The sequence below is a fragment of the Chiloscyllium punctatum genome, chromosome 49 (assembly GCF_047496795.1).
Source record: "Chiloscyllium punctatum isolate Juve2018m chromosome 49, sChiPun1.3, whole genome shotgun sequence".
NCBI classification, from domain to species: domain Eukaryota; kingdom Metazoa; phylum Chordata; class Chondrichthyes; order Orectolobiformes; family Hemiscylliidae; genus Chiloscyllium; species Chiloscyllium punctatum.
Window position 1 is genome coordinate 32,157,558 of NC_092787.1, and position 14,376 is coordinate 32,171,933.

Genomic DNA, 14,376 nt, shown 5'->3' on the forward strand with positions numbered 1-14,376 from the left:
AAAAAGTGATCAGTTCGAAAGAAAAGTCAGACTGGAAGCAAAATATCAACTGCTTCTCTCTCCCCAGATGCTGCCAGACTTGCTGAGTTTCTCCAGCATTTTCTGTGTTTGTTTCTGCATGGTAGCTTTGCAATCTATTAGAGTTCAAATTTATTACAGAGATATGTGGCCATTCATTTCTAGATCAGACTGAACCACATAAAGCACTAACATTCCCACACTCCTCTGGTAACTCTCACTGTTCCAGGATATCCTTGAAAGTAATGATAATCTCAAGTTTCTTTTGAACCGTGCTCCAAAGTCTGTTTCCCAGCTACCAACACTATCCCTCTCCTTGGTGAGATACCCTCATTGACTGAGGAAACCTTGTATACACATTTGATCTCAACTTGAGCTTCATATTCATTCCGTCACTAAGACTGCTATTTTTACTTCTGTACATACAAGCAGACAAATCTGGAGCAGGAGGAAGCTATTTGGCCTCTCAAGCCTAGTTTATCCACTTGATAAGATCATAATTGATTCGACTGTGGCCTCTATATTTTTATTTACCCACATACCTTTTGACTTCCTTATTACAAATTTCCAAATCAGCTGACACCATCCTACTTGGCCTAATCTTGGCTCATCTGCTACTGAAAACCTCATTTGTAGCTTATTACCTCTAGGTTTGACTATTCCAATGCATTCCTGGCCAGTCTCCTGCATTCTGCCTTTTGTAATGAGATCATCCATGGCGCTGGTGCCTACATCTTAACTGTCACCAAGGACTATTCACCTATCAGCCCTATGCTCTTTGACCTATATTGCCTCCTGGTTCAGCAATGCCTCAATTTTAAAATTCCTATTCTCATTTTCAAACTTTGCACTGGCCTCATTCTTCTCTGTAAATTCTTCCAGTATTACAACTCTCTCAAACCAATGTGCAGGCTTCTTGAGCATCTCTGTTTCCACATCTTTAATATTGGCTTTGTGCTTTTAACTGCCAAGCATCTAAACACTTCAATTCATTTCCAAAGCTTCTCACTTCTCTCCCCTTTAAAATGTGCTCTTGAAAACCTAACTCTTTAACCCAGCATTTAGAACACTGGCATAATATCCCATCTGCTGCTCATTGTCACATTTTATTAAATCTACTGTGAAGTGCATTGGGATATTTTAATATGTGAAAGTTTCTGTGTAAATATAAGTTGTTGCTTTATCTGCACTGCAGCCAGACACTGACTTTTTAAAAAAATTTATTTTCCAAAGGAACAAATTGCAAACTATCAAAACAAAGAAAAAACAATAACTGGATTAGATTCTCCATTTGCCACACATGTTATTCATTTGTGAAGAACCTTGCATCAATGAAAAGGAGTTTTAAATTAATGATCATAAAAAAATCTCTAGTGTAATTTCAAGTCCGTTTTCTGAAAGGAACAAACAGTTCACGATGTTGCTAAGGTTAAATCTGTGCTGTCACTTCTATTGAGAAACCATGAAAATCCTATGTCTAATTCTGAGCAGAGATGAAGAGCCTGCGGTGGATGTGTAGGCCACTGTGCATTATTACTCACGGTACGACCCTGCAGTGGATGTGGAGGCCACTGTGCATTATTACTCATGGTACGAGCCTGTGGTGGATGTGTAGGCCACTGTGCATTATTACTCATGGTAGGAGCCTGTGGTGGATGTGTAGGCCACTGTGCATTATTACTCACGGTACGAGCCTGCAGTGGATGTGTAGGTCACTGTGCGTTATTACTCACGGTAGGAGCCTGCAGTGGATGTGTAGGCCACTGTGCATTATTACTCACGGTACGACCCTGCAGTGGATGTGGAGGCCACTGTGCATTATTACTCACGGTACGAGCCTGTGGTGGATGTGTAGGCCACTGTGCATTATTACTCATGGTAGGAGCCTGTGGTGGATGTGTAGGCCACTGTGCATTATTACTCACGGTACGAGCCTGCAGTGGATGTGTAGGTCACTGTGCGTTATTACTCACGGTAGGAGCCTGCAGTGGATGTGTAGGCCACTGTGCATTATTACTCACGGTAGGAGCCTGCGGTGGATGTGGACGCCACTGTGCATTATTACTCATGGACCAAGCCTACGGTGGATGTACAGGCCACTGTGCATTATTACTCACGGACCAAGCCTGCAGTGGATGTACAGGCCACTGTGCATTATTACTCATGGACCAAGCCTGCGGTGGATGTACAGGCCACTGTGCATTATTACTCACGGTAGGAGCTTGCGGTGGATGTACAGGCCACTGTGCATTATTACTCACGGACCAAGCCTGCGGTGGATGTACAGACCACTGTGCATTATTACTCATGGTAGGAGCCTGCGGTGGATGTACAGGCCACTGTGCATTATTACTCACGGACCAAGCCTGCGGTGGATGTACAGGCCACTGTGCATTATTACTCACGGACCAAGCCTGCGGTGGATGTACAGGCCACTGTGCATTATTACTCATGGACCAAGCCTGCGGTGGATGTACAGGCCACTGTGCATTATTACTCACGGTAGGAGCCTGCGGTGGATGTACAGGCCACTGTGCATTATTACTCACGGACCAAGCCTGCGGTGGATGTACAGGCCACTGTGCATTATTACTCATGGTAGGAGCCTGCGGTGGATGTACAGGCCACTGTGCATTATAACTCACGGACCAAGCCTGCAGTGGATGTGGAGGCCACTGTGCATTATTACTCATAGTAAGAACCTGTGGTGGATGTGTTGGTCACTGTGCATTAGTACTCATGGTAAGAGCCTGTGGTGGATGTGTTGGTCACTGTGCATTATTACTCACGGTACGAGCCTGCGGTGGATGTGTAGGTCACTGTGTATTATTACTCACGGTACGAGCCTATGGTGGATGTGTAGGCTACTGTGCATTATTACTCATGGTATGAGCTTGCGGTAGATGTGCAAGCCACTATGCATTATTACTCACGGTACGAGCCTGCGGTGGATGTGTAGGCCACTGTGTATTATTACTCACGGTAGGAGCTTGCAGTGGATGTGTAGGCCACTGTGCACTATTACTCACGGTACGACCCTGCAGTGGATGTGGAGACCACTGTGCATTATTACTCACGGTACGAGCCTGTGGTGGACGTGTAGGCCACTGTGCATTATTACTCACGGTATGAGCCTGCGGTAGATGTGCAGGCCACTGTGTATTATTACTCATGGTACGAGCCTGCAGTGGATGTGTCGGCCATTGTGCATTATTACTCACGGTACAAGCCTGCGGTGGATGTGTAAGCCACTGTGCATTATTACTCACGGTACAAGCCTGCGGTGGATGTGTAGGCCACTGTGCATTATTACTCACGGTACGAGTTTGAAGTGTCACAGCGCGTACCAAAAGTAATAATGGACTGTCACCAACGTTCATTTCTTTATCCTTTCTTACGTGAGGCAAGCTTCAGTCTTAAACAATGTACTGGCAAAATCTGTTGAACCTCAGCAGGAGAATAATTGCTTTGGGCTCTTTAAGCACTGCTTCTGAATTTGGCATCAGGAACCCTCATTACAGATATAACTCATGCACCAATGAATCCAAATCTGTTCACAAAGTCCTTTGGACAAATGCTGCACATATACCAAATGAAAGCACATGAGCTTTTCATAGATCTCCAACTGTACATTAAAACATGAATAATATATTATCCTGAGTTGCACAGTTACTCAGTCATTTCTAAATATGTGTGAACATTTCTAGGCTTCGCATTTGCCAGCCTCCAAGACCAGTTGAGATGAGAACCCAGGACAGGAATTCTAAAGCCAGCAATCAAAGAGGTCAACGATTTAAAGTTGATTGTTCTTGAACTGGGGCATTATTGCAAAGTTTGCAGATGACACAAAGATGGGTGGAGGGACAGGTAGTGTTGAGGAAATGGTGAGGCTGCAAAAGGACTTGTACAAGCTAGGAGAGTGGGCAAAGAAGTGTCAGGTAGAATATAATATGGGAAAGTGTGAGGCTGTGCACCTTGGTGGGAAGAATAGAGGCATTCTATTTTCTAAACAGTGAAAGCCTTCAGGAATCTCAAGGATAAAGGGATTTGGGAGTCCTAGTTCGGAAGGCAAATGCAATGTTCACATTCATTTCAAGAGGGCTAGAATACAAGAGCAGGGATGTACTGCAAAGGCTGTATAAGGCTCTTGTCAGACCACATTTGGAATATTGAGCAGTCTTGTGACCCATATCTAAAGAAGAATGTTCTGGAGTTGGGATAGGGGATGGGGTAAGTGGGGGGAAGGTCTGAGGGTTCACGGATGAGGAGTGGTTGAGGTTTCTGGGTCTTTTATCGATAGAGTTTAGAAGGAAGGTGGTGGTGGCAGTGGGGGATCTCTGATTGAAACTTAGAGAATATTAACAGACCCGGATAGAGTGGATGTGAATGAAATATTTCCATTTGAAGGAGAGACTAGGACCCAGAGGGCACAACTTCAGAGTGAAGTGACAACTCTTTAGAACTAAAATGATGAGGAATTTCTTCAGCCAGAAGGTGGTGAATCTGTAGAATTCATTGTTGCAGAGGGCTGTGGAGGCCAAGTTGTTAAGTGTCTTTAAGACAAAGATAGATAGGTTCTTGATGAGTAAGGGGATTAAGGGTTATGGGGAGAAGGCAGGAGAATGGAGTTGAGGAACACCTCAGCCATGATTGAATGGCAGAACAGACATGATGGACCAAAAGGCTTAATTCTGCTCCTACTTCTTATAGAAAAGATGGCAAGGCTAAATTTCTTGTGTAACTCAGTTTCTTTAGTGCATCTCTGCCATGAACCTCTGTAGTTCTTGCAGTGACACTGAAGCCATGATGACATTGACTGGGCCTTTCACAATTTTAATGTAATGATAATGGATGAATAGTGATACATGTCTAAGGATAATGTGTAACTTTAAAGCTGATGTTCCCAGGGCTGTGTTGCTGTTAAATTTATTCAGTGGCCTATGTAAGTAGTGGAGGTAGTGACCTCGCAGTATTATAGAACATTGAACATTACAGCCCAGTACAGACCCTTTGGCCCTCAATGCTGTGCCAACCTGTGGAACTAATCTGGAGCCCACCTAACCTACACTATTCCATTTTCATCCATATGTTTATCCAATGACCATTTAAATGCCCTTAAAGTTCCATGCCCCTACTACCTCTAACATCTGTCCTATATCTATCACCCCTCAATTTAAAGCTATGTCCCCTCATGCTAGCCATCACCATCCAAGGAAAAAGGCTCTCCCTGTTCACCCTATCTAATCCTCTGATTATCTTATATGTCTCTATTAAGTCACCTCTGAACCTTCTTTTCTTGAACAAAAACAGCCTCAAGTCCCTCATGAGACCTTCCCTCCATACCAGGCAATATCCTGCTAAATCTTTTCTGAACCCTTTTCAAAGCTTCTACATCCTTCCTTTAATGTGGTGACCTGAACTATATGCAATACTCCAAGTGCAGCTGCCCCAGAGTTTTGTACAGTTGCAGCATGATCATATGGCTCTGAAACTCAATCCTTCTACTAAAAAAACCTAACACACAGTACACCTTCTTAACAACCTTATCAACCTGATGGCAACTTTCAGGGATCTATGTACATCAAGATCTCTCTGCTCATCCACAACACCAAGAATCTTACCGTTAATCCAGTACTCTTTATTCCTGTTGCTCCTTCCAAAATGAATCACTTCACACTTTTCCACATTAAACTCCATTTGCTACTTCTCAGCGCAGCTCTGCTGCTTAGCTTTGTCCCTCTGTAACCTGCAGCATCCTTCTGCACAATCCACAACTCCACTGAACTTAGTGTCACCTGCAAATTTACTAACCCCTCCTCCTATGCCCTCATCTAGGTCACTTACAAAAATGACAAACAGCAGTGGCCCCAAAATAAATTCTTGTAGTACACCACTTAACTCCAGGATGAACATTTCCCTATCAACTACCACCCCCTGCCTTCTTTCAGCTAGTCAATTTCTGATCCAAACCACTAAATCACCCTCAATCCTATGCCTCCATATTTTGTGCAATAGCTTACCGTGGGGTACCTTTTCCAACACTTTACTCACAACTGAATTAAGGCCCATTGGCCTATAATAACAAGGGTTGTCTCTACTCCCCTTCTTGAACAAGGGGACAACACTTGCTATCCTCCAGTCTTCTGGCACTATTCCTGTAGACAATGATGACATAAAGATCAAAGCCAAAGGCTCGACAATCTCCTCCCTGGCTTCCCAGAGAATCCTACGATAAATCCCATCTGGCCCAGGGTTATTGTCTATTTTCACACTTTTCAGAATTGCTAACACCTCCTCCTTGTGAACCTCAATCCTGTCTAGTCTAGTAGCCTGTATCTCATTATTCTGCTCAATAACATTGTCTCTGATGAAAAATATTCATTTAGCGCTTCCCCTGTCTCCTTGGACTCCACACACAACTTCCTAGTACTATCCTTGATTAGCCCTAATCTTTCTCTAGTTATTTATTTTTTCCTGATATTCCTATAGAAAGCTTCAGGGTTTTCCTTGATCCTATCTGCCAATGACTTTTCATATCCCCTCCTGGCTCTTCTTAGCTCTCCCTTTTGGTCTTTCCTGGCTAACTTGTAACATTCAAGCACCCTAACTGAGCCTTCATGTCTCATCCTAACATAAGCCTTCTTCTTCCTCCTCGAGAAGAGATTCAACTTCTTTAGTAAACCACAGCTTCCTCGCTCTTCCACTTCCTCCCTGACTCACAGGTACATACTAAATCAAGGACACGCAGTAGCTGTTCCTTGAATAATCATTTGTACCCATCTCTGCAGTTTCCTTCTCCATCCTATGCATCCTAAATCTTGCCTAATCGCACCATAATTGCCTTTCCCCCAGCTATAACTCTTGTCCTGTTGTAAATACCTATCCTTTTCCATCGCGAAAGTAAACATAACTGAATTGTGGTCACTATCACCAAAGTGCTCACCTACCTCCAAATCTAACACCTGGCCAGGTTCATTACCCAGTATCAAATCCAATGCGGCCTCGCCCCTTGTTGGCCTGTCTACACACTGTGTCAGGAAGTCGTTTTGCACACATTGGAAAAAAACTGACCCACCTAAAGTACTCAAATTACAGTTTTTCCAGTCAATATCTAGAAAGTTAAAGCCCCCCATAACATCTACCCTGTAACTTTCGCTCCTGTCCAGAATCATCTTTGCTATCCTTGCCTCTACATCTTGAACTACTTGAAGGCCTTTGGAAAACTCCCAACAGGGTGACCTCTCCTTTCTTATTTCTAATCTCAGCCCCTACTATCTCAGTAGACAAGTCCTCAAATGTCCTTTCTGCCACCATTATACTGTCCTTGACTAACAATGCCACATCTCCCTCCCTTTTACCATCTTCTCTGTTCTTACTGAAACACCTAAATCCTGGAACCTGCAACAACCATTTCTATCCCTGCTCTACCCATGTCTTTGAAATGGTTACAATATCGAAGTCCCAGGTACCAACCCATACTGCAAGTTCACCCACCTTATTCCAGATGCTCCTGGTGTTGAAGTAGTCACACTTCAAACCACCTTCCTGCTTGCTAGTGAACTCTTGTGACCTTGCAACCTTATTTCTGACCTCACTGCTCTCAACCTCCTGGACACTGGAACTACAACTTGGGTTCCCAACCTCCTGCTGAATTAGTTTAAACCCTCCCAAAGAGCATTAACAAACTTCTCCCCCAGGATTTGTATCCTCTGGTTCAGGTGTAGACCACCCTGTTTGTAGAGGTGTCACCTACCCCAGAATGAGCCCCAAATTATCTAGGTATCTGAAACCCTCCTTCCTGCACTTTCCCTGTAGTCATGTGTTCAACTCTGCTCTCTCCCTATTCCTCATGTCGCTAGCATGTGGCACAGGCAACAAACCAGAGATGACAACTCTGTTTGTTCTAGCACTAAGCTTCCACCCAGCTCCCTGAATTTCTGCCTTAAATCCCATCCCTTTTCCTACCCATGTCGTTGGTGCCTATGTGGACCACGACTTGGGGCTGCTCCCCCTCCACCTTAAGGATCCCGAAAACATGATCCAAGACATCACGAGGCAACACACCAACCATGAGTCTCTCTTGTTCCCACAGAACCCCCTATCTGTCCCCCAAACTATGGAGTTCCCCAATGACAAATGCTCTGCTCCTCTTTCCCCTTCCCTTCTGAGCAACAGGGACAGACTCTGTGCCAGAGACCTGTATCCCATGATTTATCCCTGGTAAGTCATCTCCCCCAACAGTATCCAAAACGGTATATTTGTTATTGAGGGGAACAGCCACAGGGGATCCCAGAGAGTTGGCAGTGTGGAATGCTCTGCCCCAGAGGGCAGTGGAGGCCCAGTCTCTGGATTCATTTAAGAAAGAGTTGGATAGGCTCTCAAGGATAGTGGAATCAAGGGTTATTGAGATAAGGCAGGAACAGGATACTGATTAAGGATAATCAGCCATGATTATATTGAATGGTGGTGCAGGCTCGAAGGGCAGAATGGCCTACTCCTGCACCTATTGTCTATTGTCTATTGAGTGGTTTGGTAGATTTAAAAGTATATAAATCTCCAGGGCTGAATGAGATGTGTCCCAAGCTGTTGGGAAAGGCAAGGGAGAAAATGGGGCCCTGGCAATATTCCTCTTTGGCCACAGAAATGCCAGCAATCTCGGGGACAGCCATTATGAAACTGTTATACAAGAATTTGGAAGACATAAACCAGGAAACTACAAGCAAATCAGTCTAACCTCATTCCGAATGAAACACGTCTGATTACAGGCTGAAAAGATCAGGGATGTTGTAGGATAGGACCAATGGTGTCAGCAGGAACCATTGCTCTGTATATGTCTTCTTCCTCATGCTTCCACTTACTGCAGCAGCCTCTCAACACAGATACTGGTCTATGGTACATCCTGTATGGACATGAAGTCAGGCATTATGCTGGCACAGTTATATTTAGTGCTACACACACAAACAAAACAGATGTATTACATAACCAATAAAATTGTATGCAAATGCAAGACTTGTTATACGATGCAATATCACCTAAGCCATTAAAGGGATTTTGTTTCCTCTCTCTAACTCTGTCTCAATGTTGTCCCGGCTTCAGCAGCTTAAGTGGAGGAAGCCTGCCTGACAATATAGCCTGTTGACCTTGGAGGTTTTGGGACCTTGGGAGCATTGAATTGACCAGACATGCTGAGGGCCTTCTGGCCAGAGGCAAGTGGACCTTTTCTGACTTCAGGTTCCAGGGATCAGAGGGTTAGGTGGGTGGAGGTGCTGACCACCTCTCGACTATCTTGAGTATTTTTGAGGGGCCTCTGTGTTGTTCCTCCTCTGTCTGGGTGCTTCCTGGCACACCCTGTCTCACTGCCTCTCCAACATACAATGAGGGTGGCTAGATCTGGCTTTCTGTGGCAGTTACCTGCCCGTATATGGAAGCAGCTTCTGGGCAATGAGGACCATGGTGTCCCACATATTTATCTGCTGCTGCTGTTGTCTTCTTTTCATGTGGTCAAACTCTCTGATTGCCAACACTCAGAGAGAGAAGGTGAAGCAGGAAGCAGGCATTGCAAAAGAATGGGAGATTTCACCATCAAGTTTGTCCATTATTTTGAAAGCCAAGGAGAACATTTTGAAATAGTTTAAAAAGCAGAGATAAACTCCAAGGAAGAGAATGAGAATGTCTGCTTATCCCAATGTCAAAAAGCCTCTGCTAACATGGGTGAAGGCATTCTGAGCAGAGAACTTACTCATCTTTGACCTAATCCTGCAGGAAGCTGGAGTCATGTTGAGGAGGCTGACTCACAAGGAGTTTACCTGCACAGACTCATTGAAAACAAGGCCAGGCATGGTCTCTTATAAGGTAGGTACTTTCTATTATGACAGTTGTTTGGTAATTTTGCCATAATTTATCAGAATTTTAATAGTCATTGATAACCTGTTTGAGTGAAGTTCTATTTTATTGTCCTTCCTCTTTGCATACCTTATGCATTCAAATTCTTTTTTGCATCTTTTGCACAGCCCATCTGCATTGAACCCCTTCATTTGTTCTTACCTGCTTCAGCACAACCAAAATATCTCACATAGTTCCTGCTCCCTGCCCTTTTCATTACCTCCAGGATTCCAGCTTTTCTCACCAACTATTCATAATTCACATTCGTTCTCAGAAATATAATTCATTAACTAGTTATCTTACATGAATAAATAACTAACATTTAAATCTTCCTAGGCATTGCCACCATCCTGCCTCCAATTCCATCTGACCATCTGTCCAAAATTGAGGATTGGATCAGTTACAGTCCTGTAAAGTTCATCACGGACAATTCTGATTTGGTTTTCACCAGCACCACTCACGTGATTCTGACGTCACTTCCACCAACCTCCCTGGCTGTTTCTTAAGGATGTTGATTACTTGAGGTAAGACTTGCTAAGTTAGAAAGGTAGCCATGATGTAGAGATACCAGTGTTGGACTGGGGTGGACAAAGTTAAAAATCACACAACACCATGTTATAATCCACCAGGTTTATTTGGAAGTACAAGCTTTCGGAGCACTGTCCCTTCATCATGTAGCTACCTGAAGAAGGAGCAGCGCTCTGAAAGCTTGTATTTCCAAATAATCCCTTGTTGGACTATTACCTGGTGCTATGTAACTTTTAACTAAGTTAGAAAAGACAAGGAAATAAGGCTGTATATGGTTTGTAACAATCAAAGTGAGAGCAAGAAGCACAAAGTACAAGCATAAGAATATACCAACAGATAAGGTCAGAAAAACAATAAAAGGACAGAGTTAAAGCTTCTGACCTTATCTGGAGTACTCATAACAAAAAAATCATGAACTAATAGCATAAGTGGAAAGAAATAAGTATGATCTGATAGCCATTTCAGAGAAATGGTTTCATGGTGGCAAGATTTAGATTGGAATATTCATAAACATTTGACAGTATTTTGGAAGGACAGGAAGAAAGGAAAAGTTGATGTGGTACCTCTGTTTTAGTGGATGAGATTGCTACAGTCATAAGAGGTTACCATGATCAGAATATGGGTGGTACGGTGGCACAGTGATTAGCACTGCTGCCTCACAGTGCCAGAGACCCGGGTTCAATTCCTGCCTCAGGTGACTGATTGTGTGGAGTTTGCACATTCTTCCCCCTGTCTGCGTGGGTTTCCTCTGGGTGCACCAGTTTCCTCCCACAGTCCAAAAATGTGCAGGTTAGGTGAATTGGCTATGCTAAATTGCCCGTAGTGTTAGGTGAAAGGGTAAATGTAGGGGAATGGGTCTGGGTGGATTGTGCTTCGGTGGGAAGGTGTGGACTTGTTGGGCCAAAGGGCCTGTTTCCACACTAAATAATCTAATCTAAAAAAAGAGCAAGGCAGAGAATTAATTTATGGATATTAAGAAATAGCAAAAGAATGTTACTTGTGGAAGTATTCATAGGTCCCTGAACATTAATTGGATTATAGGGCAGAGCATACATGAATAAATAATTAGGGACTTGCTGAAAGTGTACTGCAATAATCATGGGCAATTTTAAACTTCACATAAAGTGGACAAATCAAATTGGCAAAAATAAGCAGGAAGAAGAGGCCATAGAGTTCAGTCAATTTCTTAGATGAATAGGTTTTAGAGTCAATCAGGGAGCAAGCTATTTTGATCCTGATCATGTCAAATGAGACTGGATTAATTAATGATATCATAATAAAAAGACCTCCAGGCAGTAATCATCATAACACAATAGAATTTCACATTCTGCCTGAGAGTAAGAAACATAGGTCTATGATCAGTGTCTTAAGCTTAAATAAAAGCAAGGTACGATAATAAAGTTGGCTAAAGTGAAATTGGGAAGCAGGTTAAATGTAGACAGTTGAGAAAATGTAGCAAATACTTAAGGAAACATTTCATTGCAATGAAGATATATATAATTGAGGAAGAAAAATTATAAGGATATGCTATTCATGGTTAACTACAAAAGATCAAGGATTGAAAAAAAATGTATGCAATACTTGTAAAGATTAGTTGTGGGTCAAACGAATATTGGCTATTTCCTCCAAGAGTTCATAGACTTTGAAATTCTTTCTCACTAAGAGCAGTGATGGCTGAACTGTTGAACGTAATAAAGAAGGAGTAAAACATGGTTTTGATCAACCATGGAGCCAAAAGGCAAGGAGGGCAGCCAAGAAAGTGGAGTTACGGCCACAATTTGATCAGCTACAATTGGACTGAATAGCAAAGTAGATTTTAGGGACTGAATGGCCTACTCCTGATCGGAATTCTTATGATCTTATGCTCCTTAAAGGATTAGAACCTAGAAATTGAATCTCAATTAATCCTGGATCTCCCTTTTCAGTGGCATGTACCTGCATTATATGGACAGCAACAGTTCAGAGAGGCAGCTCACCACCAATAAGTAATTAGAATTGACAAAAAATGCTCAGTGATGTCCACATCCCATGAATGAATTTAAAAATCTGTGGCTGCTTTATGCACCTGTAAATGAATGAAATGGGATAAATTCTGGAAATGAAAATCTCACAGTTAAAAGAATACTAGACTTGAAATTTGGTGAAGCCAGTTCAGGCAATCCTTAGATTTGTTTAAAATAGACATTATGGCTCTTGCATATGTCAATTAAGGGTATTTGTGGGAGTTAGCCTACTCAGGATTCAAACAGTGAATGCCACCAAAAAATATATACTGGCATTATTAAAGGTCTCCTCTAGAGCCAGGAGTGAATCTGCAATAAATCTGATTTGCCACTTTGAGGTTGTTACCACTGAGACAAGAGGCTGTTCTGTGAAAGTGCAATGCATCCCACAGCTCAATTAATGTCACTGAAGCCCAAAGCCTCTTTAGATCTGCTCTCAAACCTTCTGTTCAGATTTGCCTGTGAACCATTGGACAATTACCCCAAAGTGGGACATTTTTCTTTCTATCTAGAACTATTTTTGGTCAATCGTCTGCTTGTTGTCCACCTCTTCTCTATCCCAAATTGTGACAGTTGCTGAAAACATTTTGCTAATCCATGCAAGAAGAAGCAATCTGAGTTGTAATGATTAGCGTATATCCAAGTGTTATACGCTTGAAGAAAGGGATTAGGAGAGCTAAGAGAGGGCATGAAAAATCCCTGGCGGATAGGATCAAGGATAACCCCAAGGCATTCTATGCGTATGTGAGAAACCTGAGAATGACGAGAACGAGGGTAGGTCCGATCAAGGACAGTGGTGGGAGACTGTGTATTGAGTCGGAAGAGATAGGAGAGGTCTTGAACAAGTACTTCTCTTCAGTATTTACGAACGAGAGGGACTGTATTGTTGAAGAGGAGAGTGTGAAACGGACTGATAAGCTAGAAGAGATATCTGTTAGGAAGGAAGATGTGTTGGACATTTTGAACAACTTGAGGATAGACAAGTCCCCCGGGCCTGACGGGATATATCCTAGGATTATGTGGGAAGCAAGAGAGGAAATTGCAGTACCGTTGGCAATGATCTTCTCGTCTTCACTGGCAACGGGGGTGGTACCAGGGGACTGGAGAGTAGCGAATGTTGTGCCCCTGTTCAAAAAAGGGAATAGGGATAACCCCGGGAATTACAGGCCAGTTAGTCTTACTTCTGTGGTAGGCAAAGTAATGGAAAGGGTACTGAGGGATAGGATTTACGAGTATCTGGAACGGCACTGCTTGATTAGGGACAGCCAGCACGGATTTGTGAAGGGTAGGTCTTGCCTTACAAGTCTTATTGAATTCTTCGAGGAGGTGACCAAGCATGTGGATGAGGGTAGAGCAGTGGATGTAGTGTACATGGATTTTAGTAAGGCATTTGATAAGGTTCCCCATGGTAGGCTTATGCGGAAAGTCAGGAGGCATGGGATAGAGGGAAATTTGGCCAATTGGATAGAAAACTGGCTAACCGGTCGAAGTCAGAGAGTGGTGGTAGATGGTAAATATTCAGCATGGAGTCCAGTTACAAGTGGAGTTCCGCAGGGATCAGTTCTGGGTCCTCTGCTGTTTGTAATTTTTATTAATGACTTAGATGAGGGAGTCGAAGGGTGGGTCAGTAAATTTGCAGATGATACAAAGATAGGTGGAGTTGTGGACAGTGAGGAGGGCTGTTGTCGGCTGCAGAAGGACTTAGATATGATGCAGAGCTGGGCTGAGGAGTGGCAGATGGAGTTCAACCCTGCCAAGTGTGAAGTTGTCCATTTTGGAAGAACAAATAAGAATGCGGAATACAGGGTTAATGGTAGGGTTCTTGGTCAGGTGGAGGAACAGAGGGATCTTGGGGTCTATGTACATAGATCTTTGAAGGTTGCCACTCAGGTGGATAGAGTTTGTAAGAAGGCCTATGGAGTATTATCGTTCATTAGCAGAGGGA

General features: G+C 43.2%; 1 long non-coding RNA gene across 1 annotated transcript in view; it reads right to left on the bottom strand.

The window, feature by feature from the left end:
• Window positions 1-1,221: 1,221 nt before the first annotated feature.
• The window catches only part of LOC140469543 (uncharacterized), a 47,190-nt gene continuing 34,035 nt past the window's right edge, over window positions 1,222-14,376 (bottom strand). The window contains exon 6 of the long non-coding RNA XR_011956144.1: window positions 1,222-8,917. This is a non-coding gene — a long non-coding RNA (uncharacterized lncRNA). The remainder of the gene's footprint in view (window positions 8,918-14,376) is intronic.